General features: G+C 35.3%; 1 protein-coding gene across 5 annotated transcripts in view; it reads right to left on the bottom strand.

Moving 5' to 3' along the window:
- The window catches only part of ncoa2 (nuclear receptor coactivator 2), a 113,900-nt gene that overhangs the window by 78,751 nt on the left and 23,771 nt on the right, over positions 1-11,378 (bottom strand). For all 5 annotated transcript variants that reach the window (XM_016493318.1, XM_016493321.1, XM_016493322.1 and 2 more), the window contains one exon: positions 907-993. The gene's annotated coding sequence lies outside the window, so the exon portion shown is untranslated. The remainder of the gene's footprint in view (positions 1-906; positions 994-11,378) is intronic.

Below are 11,378 nucleotides of genomic sequence, written 5' to 3'. Positions count from 1 at the left end.
AAATCCAAACATTGTCACTGAAAATGCTTTTTCAGCATTGCAATTCTTTTTTTACACAGTACAGTAATACTATCTTTCACAGATGATGTTTAAACACAATGAATATAAGCAACACATTACTCAATGCATTTTAATTTTGCATTTACACGTATGCACTGCAAACGGAGTAATGTGAACCTGGCATTATGTGTGTGTACTGCGAGTGTGCATGAGTGCACGGTCTCCAGGAGATCTGAATGATTAAACACTGGCAAAAATAAAAAAAGAATGTATATAAAACTTTTTTAATAAATAGGAATCTCAACTACAGATCAAGTGCCAGAATATATAAAACACGGGATTTTGATAAAAAAAAGTTCAAAATTTGTAAATGTGGTTCATTTACTTAAGATTAAGCATTGTGGAGAGTAAAACAATTAATAAACCGCGAGGTGTCTTCTTTCAAAAGACACTACAATTTTTATTTGTGCATGTAATTTCTTGGGGTTTATTTCACTTGTTAAAGTTTTTAATGAAAGTGATTATAAAGTGTTACCGACACAAAAATCGTTCTTAGCCCTAATTTAGCTGAGAGTCTGGGTCTCTAAAAGTTAAAAACCTCTGTTTTAGAGGAATAAAAGACAGAAGGAAAAATCAAGGATGCAAACAACAGAAAACAAGGTTCCTTTTTTTGCTGCTCGAATACCAAATACAGAGAGGAAATGATGTCACGCCTCCCACACAAACCACACCAACTCACACTTTCATTTGTTTTGCAGTATATCAGACAAGTGTTTTCTTCATCTTCTCACCATGCAGTTTCATAAACACACATTAGACCTTCAATGTCATAAATTAACCAACAGTTTGATAGGGGAAAGTGTGAAAGAAAGTGACTGTGTGTTCATCACAGGTTGCTAAGCTTACCTTGGCTTCAGTCCAGACTCAGCCTCAGGGCATTTCTGCAGCAGTGGGACCAGTGGAAATCTTTGGGCATTATTCACTTCTCTCAATCTGTGGAAGAGCAGAACCATCCAGTTAAGATCTCAAACAAGGCTCAACACAACCAATGCAATATAGCCTAGTATCACACATCAAAACGTTATTAATATTGATTCATTTAGTGTAATTTTATTGTTTTTTAAAGGATGATACAGTGGCCATGCTTGTTAATAAAAAATAAATACATATCAGGCCATTTTGAGCAACTATGCTTCTTGGTCATTTAACAGAAGTAATTTTACACTAATTTAAGAGCTTCAAAACTTATTGTCAATTTTATAAACGGATAACAATTAAACAGAAAAATCAGGTTCAAAAAGCATCTCCAAGGTATGCATGTATATAGAAAATATAATTATTAATAATAATAATACAAAAGGAATAAATAAATAAATAAATAGTGAAGAGCAATGGAAGCCTTTTTGGAATGTTAATATTTCTTGACAATTTGTTGATTTTGTATTTTTCTTATTCTTGATTTACAGTATTAAAAATAATGAGAATGGAGGCTCTCACAATGCAAAATACATTTTTTGGTCTTAAAAATAAAAAGTATTGAATGTTATCAAAATAACTTTTTTTTTTTACTTTTGAGTTTAGGGTGAAATACGACCTGGCCATATTCTTGAGAAGTTTCTTGAGATTCGCCCCCTTATATATGTTTTTAAAGAGTTTTGTGCAAATAACATTCACATTCTGAGGCCACTCCGTCAGCTGACCTGGAAGTAAACATTAAGGTTTGTATGACATCGGATTCTATGACATCACTTCCCTGTGTGTCTTGTGAGAGCAGAGCCCTGTCAGCTGTGAGCACAGCACTTGAACTGTCCTCTATCAGAGAGTTATCAGCCAACCAAAGAGACAGAAGAGTAGTCCCAGACCTGTCAGGAAGAGTGTGGCTATTCTTAATAACGACACCTTGCCAGCACCGGCTCCAAGAGGACCAACCACACTCGGGTGATACCGAGAAGACCCACAGAGGTCAACGATCGGGTGGCATTCATGGCTTATGTCCTTGGGACCCATATGGAGAAGACTTTGCTTATAAATTGTCCAAAAAGAAATAAGAACAGGTAATGGACATCAATAGCAATTCTAATAGCAAGGGAATAGTTTGCCTCCAAAAAAAGATACTGTTCACAAGTGGTTGATAGTGGTTTGCCAAATGTGCACCTTTCAAATTAACATTCTTCTGATGAAGGTTTTATTTTTTTTTAAATGAAAGAAGATAGATAGCTCTGCTATAGTTAGTAAAACACAATGAGACTGCCTGGAGTAGTCATGTTTTTCAGGCAATTAGCTTAAAGGCACAATATGTAATTTTTGCCGTGAGAGGGCGCGTATTCAAAATAAACAAAGAGACAAAGGCGTAGTTTGATGACGCTGTGACTGAGTGTGGAATCATGGGAGTTGTCGTCTTCATCCCCACAGCCGAAGCAATCTATCATGTTCATGGATGAGCTAATGTATTAAAGATTTATTAACATCGTAGTATGAAGCAGAGTTAGGCGGAAAGCCATCGAAGCGAAACGAGGCCGCTGAACGAGCGTGACACACGGCTAGAAAGCAGTGGAGCTTTTATTATGCCACAGTCGACCGCTTCCGCTCCTTCCGGTCGTGCGTATGTGGGGAAAAAAAGCAGCGCTGTTTTATCATACTAGATACATTTGAAAGTTCTGTTATAATGCTACTCTGTGCGGTCGTCGCCGGTCTATTAAAACGCACAACATATTAAAGCGTCTTTGGTGTTTCCATGTTTTCTACAAAACGAAACCGGAAATCTAGGGGTTATGACGTCATTGGCAGGCGACAGGATGACACTATAGACACGGTCCGTGTCACTAGTTAAAATTGCTTATTTCTCTGGATTTATACATTCTTCGAAACATTTGGGATAATGTAAGTACACAAGTCAGCAAAATATATAACACTGTTCTAGTGGTTTTTGTATATTTTAATAAAAAAATCTTACATATTGTGCCTTTAAGAGAACTACTATATGAGAGTAATCGATCTCTGCAAACTTGTTGAAAAATGAAGAGTTAGATATAAGTTTTAATCCGCCATCTCCATCCTGGCCTTCTCAATAATGTCAAGGGGAAAGATCTAATTGATCCCACAATAATCTTTATACTCTTATACCATCCATTAAAAAGTTTATGAAAGTTGAACGCCAAGTGGAGACATAAGGGACAGTTGAATCATCACACATCAAGTGTGCTCAAAAATGAGGAAAAATATAACATTAGATGCTCCAGAGAAGAGAAAGTTTTGCAAAAATATAGAGTACTTGATCGTTAAAAAAACAAATCTTGTAAAGAAGTCTCTTATGCTAACAAAGTCTGCATTTATTTGATCAAAAAAAACACAGTAAGAACAGTAATACTGTGAAACATTATTAAAAGGTAGGTGTTTTCTATTTTAATATGCAATTTATAATGGCAAAGCTTAATTTCCAACAGCCATCACATAATTCATTATTTAGTGTCACATGATCCTTTAGAAATCATTCTAATATGCTGATTTGCTGCTTAGGCTACATTTCTTTTTATTATCGACACTTTCAGAAACCCAAATGGTGTCAGAATCTCCAAAACGGCATAAAGCAATCATCACAAACTTTTTTGAAGACTATTAAAGGACCGAAAATGAGCTCAACATCATTAGAAAGGGGAAAAATTGGAGAAAAAAAAATAACAGGAAGAGAAGGGAAAAAAATGACAATCATCATCAGGTTGGTAAAGATTTAATAGTGTTACACACGTCTTCAGGGCCTCTGGTTCCACAAGGGAATCGTTTCAAGCTTATTAGATAGTAACATGAAGTACGCCTTTTTAATTATGTTCAGCAAGTAATTAGTGGAAAAATGGTTTAAATCATCTCCCCGATCCCAGAATTAGCCTCTGAGAAGAAAAAAAATTACTTGCCGCAGTAAGTATCATTCAACAAAGTTGAAAGCGCATGCAGAAACAGCCAGAATTCTCCCATTGTGAGCAAATGCCTTTAAAGGGGTTGTTGACTTAAGCAGAATCTCTCCTGGGAGCTTGTGAACAAATACCTGAGAAGAGGGCCATGCGCAGCGCATGTGCTGCTGACCAGATATTGCTACATGTAGTTTCACAGCAGCCGCCCTGCTACAACTCCATGCGCACACTGACAACAACACAAAGGGAGAACAAAAGACCTAGCGCTGGGTTTCTGATGGGTACATTAAATAATAAGAATGCTCTGGGCAGGTTTTTCTATAAATAATCATAAAAATAATAAAATCACTATATAGTTACACAACCGTGTAAATGCCTTTAGCGATCTAAATGGGAAACAGAGAAATCATGTGGCCTGTGTAAAAAGAAAAGTACATTAAAATTAATCTAGCATATCCAAATCACTATTAATCATTATTATATAGCGAGAGACACATCATATGCATTCTGAAAGACTTCATTTATCTTTTCACTGGTCAGGGGGAAGTAAAAAAAAAAAAAAAACTTTTCTGAGGCCGGAGGAATTTCCCTCAGTTTCTTGTGTCACATGTTTGTTCTAGCCCACAACAGATCTTAACCTGATTGGTCACTGCAGTTAAGGGGTCCCTCAACCGTGGTAAATCAGTCAAGCGGCTGATTCTGCTGTCAGATAGACACCAAAAAAGCCTTTTTGTTTTTGTGGAAATGTCTTTCAAATACCAAAAAGTCACAAGCTTTTTATGATCTCAACTGAGATCAAACAGTCACAGCAACTGCAGATAAACTTCTAATCAGGTTTCATAACCGCTGCTCTTTACTATTCAATAAACACTCCACACTAAAGGGCCAGGAAGATCTGACAGCCTGGACACACACACACCCACACACCCACACACCCACACACGCACACACGCACACACAGACAGCAGACCACACACCGTGGATCTATTCCTAATGAACATGTTGTGATAGAGTGGCACGTCCTGCATTCCCTTCCCCTAGACCCTTTATCTCTCTCCATCTGCAGTCCGGGTCAAAAGTTCACGTAAGTGTTACGGTTGTATGTGTCACACCACAGACTATACTCCCCATACTCTCAACCACTGGCCACTGTGAGGCTTAATACTACAACAGCAAAGAAATGATTGACTGAGCACACATTCTCCTTCATAATGTCACTTTAGAAACATATTTCCCAATGGACATGAGTAAAGAGACATCTTGCATATGTATTAGAAACTGAGAGGACAGGGCATATCACAAGAAATCAAATAATTCTTTATCTTTTGAGATGTAGGCTGTACTACAAGAAAACACGGTAATTTGGGGATTCAAAACTTCTTAGTCCAGAAGTTGTGGGATGTGGGAAAGGATCTGTGCTGTTCCCGGTTGTGTGTAGCACCTACAGCTCTGCACATCCTTCTTAAAATCTTGAAATTACTTAAAGTAATTTAAATTTAAATTCTATTAGAATAAATGTAAAATTAAAGTAAATTCAATTCAATTTTGCTGTTGTTAACTAAAACTCATTTTTGGGAAGTGAAATAAAGCTCAAATAAAATATAAATATTAGGTGAAAATGTGTTGAATTTTACATTGAAGTACCAAAATTACTGAAAATAAAACTGAAATAAAATAAATTACAGCTACATAAAATATTTTTTAAATGAATGGCAAATAAAAAAAAAATTATAAAAAGCACTTAAAATGACAAAAACTGAATTCAAATTAAAACTGAAATAAAAATAAATTATAGCTATATAGAAATATTTTTTAATAAAAAAATGTTACATTTAATGTTTTAAAAATTTGTTTTAAAAATGACTAAATTAAATAATTAAATTAAAAACTGTAAATAAAAGCTGATTCAAAATATTAATTTTGAATAAATTTGAATATTAAATAAGTTTATTTTAGACAAGGTTCACGATTGTTGTTTCAGATCTTAACTACTGGAATGTATCAGTCAAACTTTTGTGCAATTAAATTTACATTTTACATTTATTCCGTTAGCAAAAAAAACTTCCATCACAAAATTTCGTCACAAATGAACGCAGGCTTTGCAAAGGGACAGTTATGAAAGGATGGGAGAGTTCATACTATATTGAACCCAAGAGCAAACCCAAAGCCCACAAGCTTTTACTCATTTTACACGAAGATGCTATTTACAAAAAAGTCTTAAAATCACGGTACCAAAAAACTGCCCATTTAATTCTAAGAGTCACAGAGATAGGGGACAAGTTTTGGCACAAAAAAAACAATAAAATTATGTGGACCCCAAAGAAGAAATAAAACAAAAAAGAATGCTATTCACAAAATAATGCTGCTCTAAAAAGTCCAGAAGCTCATATTTTATTCTAGAGAAGTTTCACGCATTCAGTCAAGTTCACTTAGCAGCTCTTTGACTAGATGTGAGCAGGATTGTCTAAACCCTGTGTTTGAGGGTAAGTGATCCTGCTCTCTCCCCCATGATCCTCTCTGTTTCCTCCTGGCCTGAAGCAGGTGCAAGTCATCTCAGTGGGGATGTCACTAAAGGCTTATGTCAGTGGAAAGCAGCCAGCTAATCGTACCACTCAAGGGCTAAAGATTAGATTGGCCGCGCAGATTCTTGTACTCACTCAAAACTGACCACAATGGGCCAGACGCAGAGGCCAGATACAAATTTAACCGTCCATGTCAACATTTTTACTGGCAATCCGTCAACTTCTTGATTGTATTAGTCAGACAAAGATTTAAAGCCTCAACTAAGTAAATAACATCACCACACTGTTCAGGCCACTGGAGCTAATGAAATTATACACACTTAACCAGACTTTCACATTTTCTGAAGAAAATTGTATTTGCACAACACTTGCTGCCACATGCTAGAGTATGAGCAATAGGAAAAGCAATGCTTGCCTTAATTTAGAAGCACTAAATATTGGCCACTAAACTATGTTTTCTTGTTCTGCAGACTTATGTTAAGTCATATAGGAAATCAGTGTTATCTGCTGAGCCAAAGCCATGAATCTAGCAGTAAACGTGCTGCTAGGCACCACCAATCTGGGTGTTAATGTTTCGAGGTATTGCAGTATTAAGCTGTAAATTCCACAGCATGGTGATTTCACCAAGGTAATCATTTCTCCCTAAAACATGACTGAAACTTTTCCAACACCTCATTTCGATAATATATTTGTAATAGTGTGCATCCCCTTTTTCTGTATGTTGAATGAAGTAGCTTGTAACCACATTCACACGTGAACCCTTGATGAACCTTTGTAGGGCTGTCAAAATGGCTGAAAAACTAAATTCAAATTTTTTACTTAAATATGATCAAAATTCGAATTATATTCGAATTAAAAATGCATAATTTCAGTTAGGGTGAAAAAAAGCTTTTGGCTTCTCTCCTGAGGCCACAAGAGGGCGCATCGAGCAAAATATTACTAATGCACGTTTATTCAAAGCATAATCTGTGAAAAAAGTGCATAATGTTTATAAACCAATTATAATTAAGTTGCTTAAACAACTATAAACAAAACAGCATCATGTATGTATGCATAGTTTAATACAAAGGGCTGAAAGCCAATCGCACAGAGTACATTTTTCATTTAAAAACACGAGTTGCAGTCGGATGGGGAAAAAACCCGCCATGAAGTCTCGAAGTATGTTTTTTCAAAGTTGAACTTGCATTAATTTTACATGGCTTTCTAATGGCTCTTTTGTGCAAGACGCAAGTGCAACGGTAATAGATCTTCTCAGCATTGATGTTCTCTTTTCCCGCAATATTTGTAATTAACAATGCAGCAGTGCAGAATCTAGTGGCTTCAACTGGATAGACTAACAAAAACATTAAAATGCAATGACACTTACATCGTCATCGTATCTCATGCGCCACTGATAAGGCTGCCTCCTTAACACACACCTAAAATTCGAATGCAATGTTTTTGCATTCGAATGTGGATTTTTATTTTAAATTCGATGAATATTCGAAATTCAAATTTTTTTGACAGCCCTAAACCTTTGAGGAGTAAAGAGAGAGTAAGGTCTTACAAATGGGAAACCAGTAAAAGTACTTTGGGTCTAAAAGGTGTATCCAAAACTAAATCAAATAAAAAATTTGTACAAAAGCCACTTTCGCTAAAGTAGCTGCAAAGAAACACTATAACATCTATCAATCAAATAATTCAGCTGTGACAAGTGTGAAAAACCCAACATTAGCAGACATCCCATGAGGCAGCATTCTCCACTTGCTTAGGTAGTCACAAACCAAAGAACCGTTGGCCTTGTCTCAGTGAATTTTGGAGGATTTTAACACGAGTTGAAAATTGCTACAAGCCCAGAAAACATAAATTTTCTTCCAAATCTCTTTGCATCCTATGCAGTTTATTATTAGCATATTGAATGCACAATTTTTGCATAATTATATATAATATTTTGCCTAAAATTAAGCACTAAAATGTTTTAAATGTTGCAAAATAAGTTAGGTAGCAAAACTCTATTATGTAGACTATGAAATATCTATTTTTTACTGTTTGGTAAAGATTGCATTTAAAGGGGTAGTTCACCCAAAACTAACGTTCATCTTTGGAACACAAATTAAGATATTTCTTATGAAATCCGACAGCTTTCTGACCCTGCAGACAGCAACGGAACTGACAAGGCCCAGAAAGGTAGTAATGACATCATTAAAATAGTCCATGTAATTTTATGAAGCTACGAGAATACTTTTTATTCTCATAACTTTATTCAACAATTTCTTCTCTTCCATGCCAGTCTTTGATGCACATTCATGAGAGCACCATGACACATTAGTATTCTTGTAGCTTCATAAAATGAAGGTTGAACCACTGATGTTACATGGACTATTTTAACGATTTGCTTACTACCTTTCTGGGCCTTAACCGTGGTAGTTTTGTTGTGGTCTATGGAGGGTCAGAAAGCTCTCGGATTTCATCAAAAATATCTTAATTTTTATTCCAAAGAGGAACAAAGGTCTTAAGGGTTTGGAATGACATGAGGGTGAGTAATTAATGACAGAATTTTCATTTTTGGGTGAACTATCCCTTTAACAGTGTAAAATAATTGTTTCAAAGATGAACTTTAAATGAGTGTTATATAATAACAAAGGTAATCTAAATGTCAAATTGGCTAAATTAAATACCAGATGTACCAATATATCGTTCATCCCTAATAAAATTCTTTCATGGTACAATATTCTCCTAATGAATCAGATGACAGATGCTACTTTTGAGACATCAAGCCCATCACTTTTATGAAAGTCCATCTGTGTGTATGACTTTTTCTAGAGGTATCCATCATGACACTCTTCCTGCTCTGCCTCTATGAAAACCTCACATATCAATGATCGGTTTCCGTTTAGTGAATGTGTTGTCAGCTCCAATTCCACATGCGATTATCATTCTCTCTTCTCTGCAGCTGGGAGCCCACACTTAACCTTTTTTGGATATGTGCCATCTCCACAATGGCCAGACTCACTAAGGCGGCTTTGTGTTTTTCTAAATTGTGAGTACTGTAAATCGAACTGCTTTATTTAACATTTCACTGACTCAGAAGTGGGTGGCGAGACAAGGGAGATCTATAATACCTAAAGAAAGCTATCCGTTTACATTCCCGTTCATCACAGTGATGGCTGAACTATGTCATTAATGTCTTTTAAGTTCATGTCATGTAATAGTAAATAACCAACAAATTTCACAACAGATTGTGAAATTAAACATTTCTTTATTTAGTTCATTTAGGCTACATTTGAAAAGCCAACCACTCAGCATGCTATTCTAGAATAAATTATTAGCAAATAATATTTTTATAAATGTTTTTAAAAGAAGCATCTTAATGCTTACCAAGGCTGCATATATTTGATCAAAAACACAGTAAGCACAGTAATATTGTGAAATGCTATTATAATTTCAAATAACTTGTATACTTTAATATGTAATTTATTCCTGTGATGGCAAAGCTGAATTTTCAGCCGAACTGCTTTATTTAACATTTCACTGACTCAGAAGTGGGTGGCGAGACAAGGGAGATCTATAATACCTAAAGAAAGCTATCCGTTTACATTCCCGTTCATCACAGTGATGGCTGAACTATGTCATTAATGTCTTTTAAGTTCATGTCATGTAATAGTAAATAACCAACAAATTTCACAACAGATTGTGAAATTAAACATTTCTTTATTTAGTTCATTTAGGCTACATTTGAAAAGCCAACCACTCAGCATGCTATTCTAGAATAAATTATTAGCAAATAATATTTTGATGATGGCACAAATAATATTTGTGATGGCAAAGCTGAATTTTCAGCAGCCACTACTCCAGTCTTCAGTGTCACATGATCCTTCAGAAATCAATCTAATATGTTGATTTGAAACTAATTATCAATGTTGAAAACAGTTTTTGCTGCTTAATATGTTGGTGGAAACTGTGATACACTACCATTCAAAAGTTTGGGGTTTAGATAAAAAAAAAGGATATTAAGACTTTTATTCAACAAGGGAGCATTGATTAGATCTAAAGTAACAGTAAAGACATAAATAATGATACAAAAGATTTACAGACCAACAATTGAGCACCAATAATTATAATTATAATAATTAAGCAGCAAATTATAATAATTTACAAAGGATCATGTGACAATGAAGACTAGAGTAATGGCTGTTGAAAATTCAGCTTTGCCATCACAGGAATAGATTACATTTTAAAATATCTTAACATAGTTATATCTTAAAATAGGCCTAGTTAATTTTTTTAAATGCATATTAATAATATTTCTACAACTTTACTGTTTTTATTGTATTTTTAATAATAAAAAAATACAGCCTCGACTAGCATAAAATACTTTTCAAAAACTTTTTTTAATGTATAGACCAAGTAGGATCATGCTCACCAGCCAAAACTTGAGCCCTTGGAAAAGACCAAGGGCCTGATGCTCTGATGTTGTCTTGGATTAAAGAGAAGGCTTTTCTGCCCAATTAAATAAACATTCTCAGCTGCAAGAAGGCAAATCCTGCAAATACAATCCTGCATTACCTGATTAGATGCACTGCTGATTTTCCAGGAGGACACGTAATTGGACAAGACAGGGAAAAAGTAAAAGGCTGCAGTGGAAAAGTGCCTCTGTGGACAAGGCAAACGCAGCAGACATCGCTCTGCCAGTCGACAACAAGGCTGTAAAACTGCATTACAGCTTCCGGTTGTCAAATACCATGATTATCCAAAATTAGTGCTTTGGCCACTCAAGCTTAAGTCTTTTAAAATAAACCATAATGTCATGATTGCAACTCCAGGTCATTTACTGTAAGATGACTTTAGAAACAAAAATAAACAGAGTAGCTTGCTGGGCTGTAAAGACTAAGCATGCATTGTTGCAGATGTCAGTTTGCTATGAAAGAACTTTTCTGCTTGAGAGTCAAAGAAAACATCAGCACCAGGTCCA

This window comes from Sinocyclocheilus anshuiensis, unplaced genomic scaffold (assembly GCF_001515605.1).
Source record: "Sinocyclocheilus anshuiensis isolate Anshui unplaced genomic scaffold, SAMN03320099.WGS_v1.1 scaffold2192, whole genome shotgun sequence".
Lineage (NCBI taxonomy): Eukaryota > Metazoa > Chordata > Actinopteri > Cypriniformes > Cyprinidae > Sinocyclocheilus > Sinocyclocheilus anshuiensis.
The sequence above is the reverse complement of the archived record's forward strand: the minus strand, read 5'-3'. Positions and strand labels throughout refer to the sequence as shown.